General features: G+C 37.0%; 1 protein-coding gene and 1 pseudogene across 3 annotated transcripts in view; one reads left to right on the top strand and one right to left on the bottom strand.

The window, feature by feature from the left end:
- Nucleotides 1-110, top strand: LOC142352318 (5S ribosomal RNA; annotated as a pseudogene).
- LOC142351537 (sialin-like) overlaps nt 1-885 on the bottom strand; it is a 438,741-nt gene extending 437,856 nt beyond the window's left edge. For 2 of the 3 annotated variants that reach the window (XM_075403611.1, XM_075403612.1), the window contains exon 1: nt 861-876. The gene's annotated coding sequence lies outside the window, so the exon portion shown is untranslated. Of the gene's footprint in view, nt 1-860 lie in introns of all 3 variants that reach the window. The other variant, XM_075403610.1, reaches the window with a different exon arrangement.
- Between the last annotated feature and the right edge of the window lie 11,357 nt (nt 886-12,242).

Raw genomic sequence — 12,242 nt, 5'->3', positions numbered from 1 at the left:
CATACCATGTTGAATGCACCGGTTCTCGTCCGATCACCGAAGTTAAGCAACATTGGGCCCGGTTAGTACTTGGATGGGTGACCACTTGGGAACACCAGGTGTTGTAGGCTTTTTTTTGAGTATTCAAAACCCATAGAATACTTTTATTCGATAATTACACATTTTAGAGCCTCAAAAAGTCTCGGTGATCGAAAAAGTTAAGCCTCATCGAGCGCGGATACATTTTTTTGAAATCGGTAAAAACTTGTCCAAAATGGTTCGCTGTGCCATTTTTTTTGTTTTATCCCAAATTATGGCTCAAGTGGAGCATGCCCACAAAAAATGAGCCAAATCGGACTAAAATTGATGATTTGGTGACCAAAACAAAGTTCGGTGATCGAAAAAGTTAAGCCTCATCGAGCGCGGATACTTTTTTTGAAATCGGTAAGAACTTGTCCAAAATAGTTCGCTGTGCCAGATTTTTTGTTTTATCCCCAATTATGGCTCAAGTGGAGCATACCCACAAAAAATGAGCCAAATCGGACTAAAATTGATGATTCGGTGACCAAAAAGTTCGGTGATCGAAAAAGTTAAGCCTCATCGAGCGCGGATACTTTTTGTAAATGACAATTTCAGCAATAACCATTGCTCCAAACACACCCCATATACTTGTAAAGGCCATTCTATAAGTTCCCCTGCTTGCGTTTACTGTATATTTGATATTTGGAACTGTCTCGGAAACATCAATACAAATTGTAGAATTTCCCTTTATTAAACTAACTTTTATGTTAGTGCAAATCGCTGAGTTGCCTTCTTGAGGCTGCACTCCGCTAACGCAGAGTGCATTCAAATAAAACTTATCAATTAGAGTTGATACTTACCTATTTAATAAGTTTATCACAACAATTAGGCTAAAAGCATTTCAGCCCAATTACACAATTTATGTACAACCATTCGTTAAAAGAAGTTTAATACATATTAACAAAGAGTTTCAGTTTAAAAAGAAGTATTGAAGCAGAAAGTTCTCGTTAAAACTGAGTTTCTGTTCCTGTTGTATTAAAGACTTCTTTTGCATCCGGCGCACTCAGCCATTTCAAGCACCATGGAGGGCTTCTACTGGCTGAACTTGGCATTTCAAAAAGATAATGGATCGGATTCATGGCTAGCCTCGTAGGGATGGTGTGATCGACAACTTTCATTATCACAAGGTAAGTAACAAGTACTGTTAATTAATTAAACAAAAAACACAAATTTTCAGGATATTAAAAGATTGATGACGTTGGTGGGACTCGTTTGGCATCATAGTTTCATTGTTCTCAGTTTGGAATTGTCTGAAAAGTTGAGACAGATGAAATTGGCTCATCGTGAGTCTCGAACCCACGCTCGCATTGTTCATATTGAGTTAGCTGTCCGCGCTAAGTTCCATGTTTGATGGCCCATATTTTCAATATTTTTTCGATCGCAATACGAATTAACTTCCAACCAATTAAAGAAGATAGGTAGTATAAAACAAATGATCTTAATTCGTATAATATAATAGTCGTCAGTCTGAGGAGAACAAATGCAAAATTTTCTGTTCGAAAAGAAAGGACTGAAAAAGTTAAAATGAATTTTGTTTTAATTTCATAAAGGAAAGTGAATAAAAAAAATCAAAACTGACGAAAAATAAGAAGTGCTTGATTAAAAGTGCTACGCTGACCTAACCATAAAACCACTGAAACCAAACCGCGCGCAGCACAAAGCTAGATGATGAAGTGTTTCTCTTGTTTAATTTAATTCAGTGGAGTATGAAATAGATGGTAAAAAGACTGAAATAAAGATTTCAAAAGGAAACGAAGCTTGTTTAAATTGATAATTGCCAGCTTTTGTTTTGGTGTTTTTGGTGATCTGTTCAACCCCGAATTTACTAAGCGAGCGGCTGGCTGAATAGAATGAAAAGAATGAAGTGGATTAAAATTAAGTTGTGTCTGGCCCCGAATTGACTAAGCAAGCGGCTGGCCATACACTCATAATATTTCTGATCGGATAAAAGGACGCACATGTGCAAAATAAAAAGTAAGAGTAGGAAATAAAAGGAAGGTGACACTTCTCGGCTTCGAACTCTTATCGGTTCGATTTGTTAGTTACGTGTATACGTAATTCTCCGCTGCGCCAATCGGCTTGGCTTCAACAATTATACTAAATCATTTTGAGTTGGCTGTAGGTAGTAAACGCTTTGACTGATATATGAAAAAAAAAGAAAAACAATATCGCATAGTGATAAATAAACAAAGTTGGAGTCGAACCGTAGCTGTAGGTATAGAGATCTTCGTGTTCGTTGCTCCTCACAATTGCGCTGCTGGCTAATAATTTGTCTTATTTCGTTTGCTAGTCATTAAAATCGTGTGATGTTTTCCCCTGAGATTTCAATATAAAGTTGCACTTCCTTGTTTTCCCGTTTTTGTCTTCTTCTTCCTATTTATTCAATTCCTAAGTTTTCCACTGATGTCAGTCCTGCTGCCGATTTTTCTTGGAAAACAATTTAAGGCCTTGAAGTTGGGGATGCACTGGGGCTCGATCCTCATTCTGTCATTCATCAGTGTTTTGAGCTGCTACCTACGCCGGATGGCTAGTGTGCACCAGTTTGTCATTTCTTTTTTTTTCTTTTTGTTTAGTATTGAAGGTGATCGAGAGTACTTTTGCAATTATTAAGCGGGCACTGCCTTTTTTTGTGGATTAGTTCCACTACAGACTGTGTGTTGTGTTTAATTGCCCGACTAATATACCCGTTTGCTAGTTTAATCTGAACTTCTCTAATTGTTTGCATGTTTGCGTCTTCATGAAGTTTTTGGACCTTGTAAAATCTAGGTTTTCTTAGGCAGATCCTCAAGGCTCTATTCTGGACACATTGTATTTTATTAATGAGTGCTTGGGATTGGTCAATCCAACAGGCATTTGAGTACAAAAAAAGAGGCCGGATCCAAGATTTGTATACCAATAAAAGACTCTCTTCGTTGATGTTTAGATTGCTAAGTCTCCACAGTTGAAATAACCTGCTGTTTGCTCTCTTTATTAGGCTTTGGCAGTGATCGTTCCATCTGAGATGAGGAGTGAGAGTAATACCCAGAAACTTTAGCGTTTGTGTTTTTCCGACGGGTACGCCTTTTATTTTTAAATTGAGCTCAGACTTTTTCTTAGATGGGTTTTTAAAAATCATGTACTGAGTTTTGTTAGGATTTATTTTAATTTTCAAGTGGTCACACCAGTCTATAAGGCTATTTAGTGATGATTGCAGATTGTTTTGAATTAGTTGTGTTGAGCGAGATCTGTAGTACAGGGCAAAATCGTCAGCGAACTGTGAAATCTGTGCCTTCATTTTTGGCAATCGGCTAACGTATATAAGGAAGAGAATGGGAGCAATTACGCTGCCTTGGGGCACACTGGCTGTCGGGCAGAAACTGGCGCTAACAATAGTATTTATCTTTATGTAAACGTTCCTTTGTGACAAGAATGAATTTATCCACCTAATGATTGGGATCTTCAGCTCAATTGAATTCAATTTGTGGATCAACCCTAGACGCCATACGGCATCAAATGCTTTTTCAACATCCAAGCAAAGTAAACCAACCATTTCAGACCATTGGAAAGCTTCACTAACGTGCTGAGTGAGTTTGATAAGATTATCTGTGGTACAGCGATGTTTCCTGTAAGCGCTCTGAGTTTCGCCAAATACATTTAGACTTTCGCAATGTTCTAAGACAAGGTTTTTCACAACAGTTTCGCAAACTTTGGCCAGGCAATTTGTAAGACTAATAGGTCGATAATTTTCAGCCTTTGATCTGTCTTTATCTTGCTTTGGTATCATTGTTATCTGTGATTCTTTCCAATTTACTGGAACATACGAGTTGTTAATTGAACTAGAAATGAGGAGGCAGGCTAGGGCTTTTATACTCCGTGGTAACTCACTGAGCACTTTGTAGCTGATTTTATCTGGTCCTGGGCATGACTTTCTCGATACTCTCAATATTTCATCGAATTCTTTTGTTTTAATCACAATACAAAGTTGCTCGGTGTCGACGTTTGTACTTAGAAATGCTTTGGTTTCTTTTTCGATTTTCTCGTGGTGTTCGGCAATTTCTGTTGGTACTGTTGTGTGGTCTTTCATTGTGTCTTTTAGGAGTTGTTTGAAAAGCTCGCTTTTCTCATGATCTGTGACTGCCTTCGACTCTTTATATGTTAAATCGGGATAGTCGCAAGTTTTTTTGTTTTGACTCGTGGTCATTTGTTAGTTCTTTTATTGCTCTCCAAAAAACTTTGCTGCCCTTATCTCTTGCACGTGCCAAAATTTTAGCTCTTTTTTGTTCTTCTGGTTGCCTGATTGATCGTTTGATTTCTTTCTGCAGATAATTTATCTCGGTTTTTAGAGACCTAAATTCATCGTTAACTGCACCTTTGAGTTCTCTTCGCTTTTTCCTTTTCAGTTTTATCAATCTTTGTGTCTCAATACTGTAAGGCAGCTTGTTTTTGTTGACATAGGAGTCTTCCAACGATTTGTGTATTATTTCAACCAGATTGCTGCTAAACTTATTTAGTTCATCCTTTCCCGGATACTGCGCAGGCCAAAGGTCCGATGATCTATACGATTTTCTAGCGTTTTCTCTGAATTGTCTGAAGTCAATTTCCGATTTCAATTCAAATTTTTTGCTTATATTGAGGTTAAACGTTGTGATTGTGGTTCTATGGTCACTTCCCAGATCCTCTGAGACTTCGAAATTACTAAAATTCCTAAAAACTGTACTATCGCAAAAGTGTAAATCGAGCATGTTTTTACTTTTTCCGTCGAACGACTGATATGTGTGGTGACCGTTGTTTAGCAGTTTAAAATGACCGTTGTCTATTAGTTTCAGGAGTTTCTCACCGTTTTCAGAATCATAAGAGCAGTTTAATTCTTGGTGGGGAGAGTTGAAGTCACCACAAACAAAAACATTTGTCATACTTTCTGAGAATACTTTTTCTAGTGAGAGGGGTTTTCCAGGTGAATTGTAAACAGATATTATCCAAAAGTCTCCAAAATACGGTAGCGTGATGCATAATTTTAGTATTTCCAGTGTTTTTCCGCTGCAATCGTTCTCTTTTTCAGCTGGTTCTGTTTGGTTTATGACGATGTTGTTCTTTATTAAAATAAGAGAGCCATGATGACTGTTGGTATAAGTTTCTGTTGCAACAACATAATTGCGAAAAGGGTTGGTTTTCTGCCATTTTTTCACTTCATTCACGCAAATTATGTCTATGTCATTTTCGGCTAAGAAAAAAATGAGATCGTTTATTTTGTTGTTTAGACCTCGACAGTTCCATTGCAAAATTTTGAGCTTATCCATTTTGGTTAAAGTTTTGGCTGTTTGATATGTTGTTAGGCGGCATTGAATTAACAGGGATTGCATTTGCACTCTTAATGCTCTCATGTATTTTTTGGCCATCAATTTTTTCATTGAAGATGCGTGAGGCGCTGTTAGAGACAATGTTTATTATATCACTATAGGACATGGTGTTTAGAACTGTTCTTATTTTGCTCAAGACTTCGGCTACAAGAACAGCTATTTTTTCAGTTTGTGGTGGCGTTTCAACGTTGGTTTGCGGTTTCAAGTTTTTCGCTGCAGTAGAGTATTTATTCTCATTTATCTTTCTTGAAGCCTCAGCTAGCTTCTGCTGATAGGCCGGACAACCGCGATAAACTGTCGCATGAGCACCGCCACAGTTAGAACACTTAGCGTTTTCTTTTTGAACAGTACATTCTTTAACATTGTGCTCCTGCGAGCAGCGAAGACATAGAGTAGCATTACTGCATTCTTTTGCTGAGTGACCAAATTGTTGGCATTTGAAACATTGCATTACATGGGTGGTTCACGGCTTGCTTCACATCGGTATAGCTGCCAACCTATTTTGACACCATGTTTTTGAGCTGCACTAATATGGTTATTGGAATCAGTTATGACTCGAATTAATTTTGTTGGTTGGCCAGTTGCTCGGCTTGTTATTCGTGTAACTTTGCTGACATTCATTGCGTTGTTGTTTAGGAGCTCAGCTTTTATCTCATCTTCACTAATGCTGTGATGCACATTTACAATCACGAAGCTTGGTTTGGTTTTTGGCTTGGGAAGTGTGTTTCTGGCATTCACAGCAGCATTAGGAAAGGCTTGAGTTAGGTTTACGGTCAGCATTAGACATTCTCTAGAAGCGAGGTCCTCAGGTTGAATAAAGAAATCGGTATTGTTCTTCAGCTCTCTTATGTGCTTTATTTTGACCACTGGAAAGTTTGATCTGATTGCTCTCGCAAACTGTATTTGTGATGGCCTTGGATCAATAGAAACAACAATTGGTCTAACGTTGGTGATTGGAATTTGTGCTTGTTTTCTGAACCTTTTTCTTTTACTTCGCACTTCATTAAAATCGCTTTCATCTTGTGTTGTTTCGTCGGCTGTCATTCTGGCTTCAGATAGAAGCCTTTCAATTTGGCTCATTTTTTAACACTCAGCCTCAAAGAGGCTCTGACTTCTCGAAAATTTCTCTAGTAAGATTTTGAAGATGAGGGATAAAACTTAGCAAAAAGTAAAGACTTTTGAGCTTAAGACTTTTGAAGGTGAGAATGAAACTGGAAGATAAAGCAAAATAAAAGTCGGGATTAAGAGGAAAAGTCAGGATTTTAAATCTTAAGCAAGTTAAAAATCTCTTTTAGTGGAAAAGCAACTTTTAGTGAAAAATCTCTTTTTATAAAAGACTCACTCCCAAAGGACTTTCCTGCACAAAGTGGAGTACTTGCTTGTGGCTTTCCTATCACACTTTGAGGTACTGATCCGAAAGTGACATTAATAGCTTTGCAATCATCATGGACAACAATTAGGTCCTCAAGAAAAGATTTTGAATCAAAGTAGATCAAGACGTTTTTATGCAGAGCTGTCTAAGTTCATTTTTTCAGTTAAAAGCATAAAAAAATGGCATGCTCAGTAATTTTTTGACCATTTTTTTTCGATTTACTTTCATTAACAACACTTTCAGGATTGGTTTTTTGTTAGTTGAATATGAGATTGATAAAATGATAGATGAATTGAATATATTATAACGATATTGAGAGATTTGTTCATGTTTAAAATCTTTCTCTGACCAGTTTAAAATCTTTCTCTTTCGGACGCAGTTTAGTCTGGACAATGGTCTGGAACTCGTCTGGACAATGATCTGGAACTTGTCTGATCAGGGGTCACTTCGGTCTGGAACTCGCCTGATCAGAGGCGCCTTCGAACGCACTTCGAGCGCACAATGATCTTCGAGCGGATTCTCGTCTGATCAGAGGTCACTTCGGTCTGGGACGGTCTGATCAGAGGTCCCACTTGTCTGGGACGGTCTGATCAGAGGCGATTTCGAGCGCTACCTCAACCTGGGTAGTGAATGGTTTTTCTGAACATTTCCCCAGCTGGCTTGGCTCTTCTTTCTCCAGTTACAAGTTCTTCCAGAAGAATCCTTTTGATCATGAATCAATTTTAAGCATTGCCGTTGTGCTAAGGGTTATAGTGGTGATAATAACATATTCTTCATATCGGTACACGTTTTAAAAATAACATCCTAGAGGCTAATTGTTTGAATTTTACAGATAACTATACTAGTCAGGGGATCTTCTCCGTTTATGCCCCCCAGTACGTTGTATGCTCCCCCCAATTTCATCTAGGGAAAGATCCATTTACCCGGGTCGAGGTTTTGACAAAAAATAATGTAAGATTAGCGGTGAATAGCGGTGAAAAAAAAAACTTTTTTTACGGCAAAGCGCCCGCATCTTTTAGCGTTGAATGCGCTGAAAGCGGTGAATTTTTGTAAGAATTGCGTTGAATTTTGCGGTGAAAAATTTTTTTTCACAGCATTCACCGGAATTCTTACACAAAAGAAACTCACGTACAAGGGTTCGAACCTTTACCTCATGCGTGTCACCAACTTCGTAATCCACTGAGCCATCTGTCACTTGCTTCAATGATGTTTCCTGTGAATATAAGATAAGCGTTGAAATTAGCGCGGTGAATATTTGTAAGATTTGCGATTTTAGCGGTGAAAATTTTTTTTCACCGCATTCTGCTGGTAGCGGTGAAAAATTTTTTTCACCACATTCTGGTGGTAGCGGTGAAATTTTTTTTCACCGCATCCTGCTTGTAGCGGTGAAAAATTTTCTTTCACCGCTTAAGCGCTGAAAAAAAATTTTTCACCGCTTAAAAGTTTTTTTTTCACCGCATTCATCGCATTGAACGCAAATCTTACACTTTTACTCAAATTCACCGCAAATCTTACATCTTTTAGCGATTTTTAGCGGTGACACCTCGACCCGGGTAGGGATATAGCTAGTGAAAGAGTAACAATAGACGCCTCTGCCTTTCAGATACTCTTTGCCTAATTGTTCTGATATACCTATTAAATAGCAGTATCCTGCACCCTACTTAAAACCGAGTAATTTCAAATCAGTTGAGCTAGAAACTAAATCCCCAGTATCTATCGTCAACTAAACCCTGACGATCTACGTTTGACAGAGGATGAGTTCACGACTAACCAAATATTTGGATCCACAAAACGAGAAACGTCTTAAAATCAGACTAACATGGAAAGCACCATTTTCGAAAATTTGACCTCTTTTGTATACCAGGTTGTAAAATAGCATATCTAGGTGTATCAATTTTAAAAAAAGGTTGTCAATGTGATTTTAACTGTAATTGATTTCAAAAAATCGTTGTTAACTTAATTCATTTCCTAGAAATCGATAGATAGATTCAATGACAATTACAATAAAAAACTTTCTAAAAATTTTATTCAATTGTAGACAAGAATGCTGAATTATGATTGAGGAAGCTTGTATCACAAAGTCATGAAAGCAAGTTACTGTTCAGAGGTATTTAATATTGCAGATTGTCAGAAATTAGATAGCCTGCTCATTAAAAAAAAATAGACGAACTTTGATGAATTTCCTAATCAAATTATATATTTGACTAATGCTGAAGTATCCTCTTTAAGAATTTTTGAAATTAAAATGTAGCCGCTGGCTGTGGCATGCTCTGTCTGAACAAATTTCGCTCTTGTAGGTTGTCACTATGGAATTGAAGCTTATTTCAGTGGATAGCATCTCAGATTTTGTGAACTATCGAATTGACGCTCGGGAACAAATGTTAAATTTGCTTTACGCTTCTGCTGGACAAAAGTACCCTCAGAAGGCATCAGAACTTGAAGGTTTATAAAAGGGAAATCAATGTGGTTAGTCTACTACCAGTTTGCCATGATTGTGTGTTTATAATTTATTTGTTAATTCAATTTTTAGAGCAGTCTCATTTTTTTCTGATGTTGCACCCTCCATGCGTCAATGTTACATCGGGGCCTCTCATTGTTTTTCGCCAGGAAATTATTCTGGGGTATAACGTTAGTGCAGGAATACTTCACTGGATCCCAACCCCAAAATTGTTAACTATTGAATAGCTTGCAATATAAAAATTGACGCTGCAATATAAAAATTTATATTGCATTATGTGGACAAAAGTACCCTCAGAGGTCTTCTGGACTTTGAGGTTTTAAAAGGCAAAACCAATTTTGTAAATATATTGCCAGTTGTCTATTCAAAAACCAGTCTCACTTTTTTATAGGTTACACACTTCCTGAGTTATAAATTTATGTCGGGGACTCTCATCTTCATTCTCCAGGGAAAATATTCCGAGGTATAATGGTACGCCTAAAATAACTGTTTTTGCAAAGATTTAATGTATGACCTGCAGCATATTTGATTTTAATTGAACGCACTGTTCGTTTACGAGAATAAGAAAATTTTTCAAAACTTTCAAGTTATTTTTGAGCAATATTTTGTCTTTATTCTTGATTTCTAGCAAATGCAAGCTGTTTATTGCCCAAATGTTGAGTATGAGTAGTTTTCTGTTCCTCAAGTTTTAATTGGGTTGAAGAGAGGTAGAACCAAAGTGAACCAATAGAATTCGCTGAGAAAAAACAATTGGACAAAGAAAAATTTTATCATTTCGGTATATGACTCATTTCGGAGCACTCAAAGTGTACCAGGTCGTTTTGCGCCTCCAGTTACAAAGCACGTGCCATTACAAAACAGAATCATCATGTTAAAATGTGATGCGTGCGTCAGCGGCACAAATGAAAACGATCCGAAAACTGAAAGTATTGAAAACAAATCTGTTGAGCTTCTCCCAATAAGAGACTAGTGGTTTAGAGACGGGTAAAAGCCGAAATACTCCCTTTTCTGAAGAAGGGCAGGCTCTCAGAGTCAAAGCACAATTCATTTTTAGTACGTGTCCAGTCACTGAAATTTGACATGAAGTTAAAGTTGACATTTTCAATGAAAGATCCAAAATGGACAATGAATTTTTTTTGTGCATCAATACTACCATTTTCACATGCAACCATGAGATAGATCAATGATGTCCTGCGTACTTCTATTTAATTAGACATTATAAGGAATCCCAAAATATTAAATTGATTTGAAGGGTTCAAGTTTGATGACAAAAGGACAATCGATCAAAAACAATTGTTGCGTTTCCGTTGATGATGATTGAAATTGTCGAAATCAGTGTAGTCAGTGCCAAGCAACTTTTATGCTATGTCATCACACGGCAGCCTGTTTGCCTGTGTCTGTTACTGGAATATGTTGCTCGTTTCGTTATTCTAGTGGAAGCATGTCTGTTGGTTTGGTCAACATATATGAAATTGCATCCACTTTATGTCCCAAATGCGGTTCCAAATTTTTCTTAAAAAATGATTTGAGGTTGGGCAAGAAAGTTCTAATTTTCTTGTTGTGAGAATGATTTGAACATAACATAGTTTTTTCAGTCCACTTGCAAAACTTGAGTATTTTTCCCTCTGTAACGAACATAAACGCCAGCTTAAGCTTATTTTAGTTCTTACATTTAACTGTTTTGATATCTTGTTCATTCTTGAGGGATTTGCTGTAATTTTTCCTCTTTTGATTATTTTATCGAACGTCTCATGAACAACGCTGGAAGAGCACTCAGTTTGATACTAATTTTTAGTACAGGTCACTCTATTTTTCTTAAGAGCTATATTAAATAGTAGCACTAACTGGTTGCGGTGAAAACTCTTTTTTCAGCCCGTGAATCACGCTTCCTTGTGTTTTACATATCGCAGCTACGCAAATTTCATATTATGCCGGTATAAGTAGATTTTTAGTACCAATGACAGCTATTTTTCCTATCGTCGTTTCTGCTTATTGTCAGATTTATTTATGTCAGTTTTCCATTACTGTTGATTCTCTCAAGAGTGGATTGTAGGTTTTGTATGAAGGCTTTGCATGCTCAAAGTATTCTAGAGGATATTTTTTAACATTGAACATTATCTTGTCCCCCAACCTCTTGAATACTAGGGTTCTTGTAACTGCTACCGGGCGCTGACAGAACAAGCTGAAACGGAGTACCATTCTATGAACTTCAGCTAGAGTTGCCGGTTCCGGTTGGGACGTCCCGAGCCTGTGGTTATTCTTTTCACTTATCTTTTACTGTTTCATTAGTAGATGCAAACTTCAATTTTTCTGTGTCTCAGTTTTTGTCATTAGGTTGTCACTTTCTTCCATAAAAGGTAACCCCGATTAGTAAAGGAGGTTAAAAAGAGATAGAAAAGAAAATTAAAAACACTATTTTAGGAATTAGAATCAAATACCAGGATTTTCAGAAACTATGAAATGAAGATTGTAAAATATTTGGTGGAGTGAATAAAAAAAATTGTTATTTTAGTTATATTAACTGTGATTTTAACTGTAATTGATTTTCAAAAATCGTTGTTAATTTAGTTCATGTCAATTGTTGTACAACAGGAGGGGACATTTTTTCGCACATGGTATCAAAAACCATCAGATACATGAACGGTTCTGAACTATCCTATCTGTGCACCCCTTCAATATAAGAAAAGCAAAATACAGGGAACAGTACACCGCCTGTTTCGAGCTAACAGCAATTGGGAAACGTTCCACGAAGCATTAACAAAAAAATGAAAAAAATTGGAAACCTAATCAATATCCTAGGCATTGGGGAGGGAATACTGTCAAGGATACAATTAACCAGCTTCGATTGAAAGAACAAAGAAAAGGATATAACGCGGGTATAGCGGTAAAACAACTGAAAAGTACTGAAAAATAACAATTTGTATTACAGTACAGAGGCAACATCTCTATTGAGTTTGTAAAGAAGCTGAACAAAACTCATCCTGTACAGACAATTTTAACCAACCGGAAACTTAAG

This window comes from Convolutriloba macropyga, chromosome 13 (genome assembly GCF_964194025.1).
Source record: "Convolutriloba macropyga chromosome 13, txConMacr16.3, whole genome shotgun sequence".
Lineage (NCBI taxonomy): Eukaryota > Metazoa > Xenacoelomorpha > Acoela > Convolutidae > Convolutriloba > Convolutriloba macropyga.
This window is presented reverse-complemented; position numbering and strand designations above follow the sequence as displayed.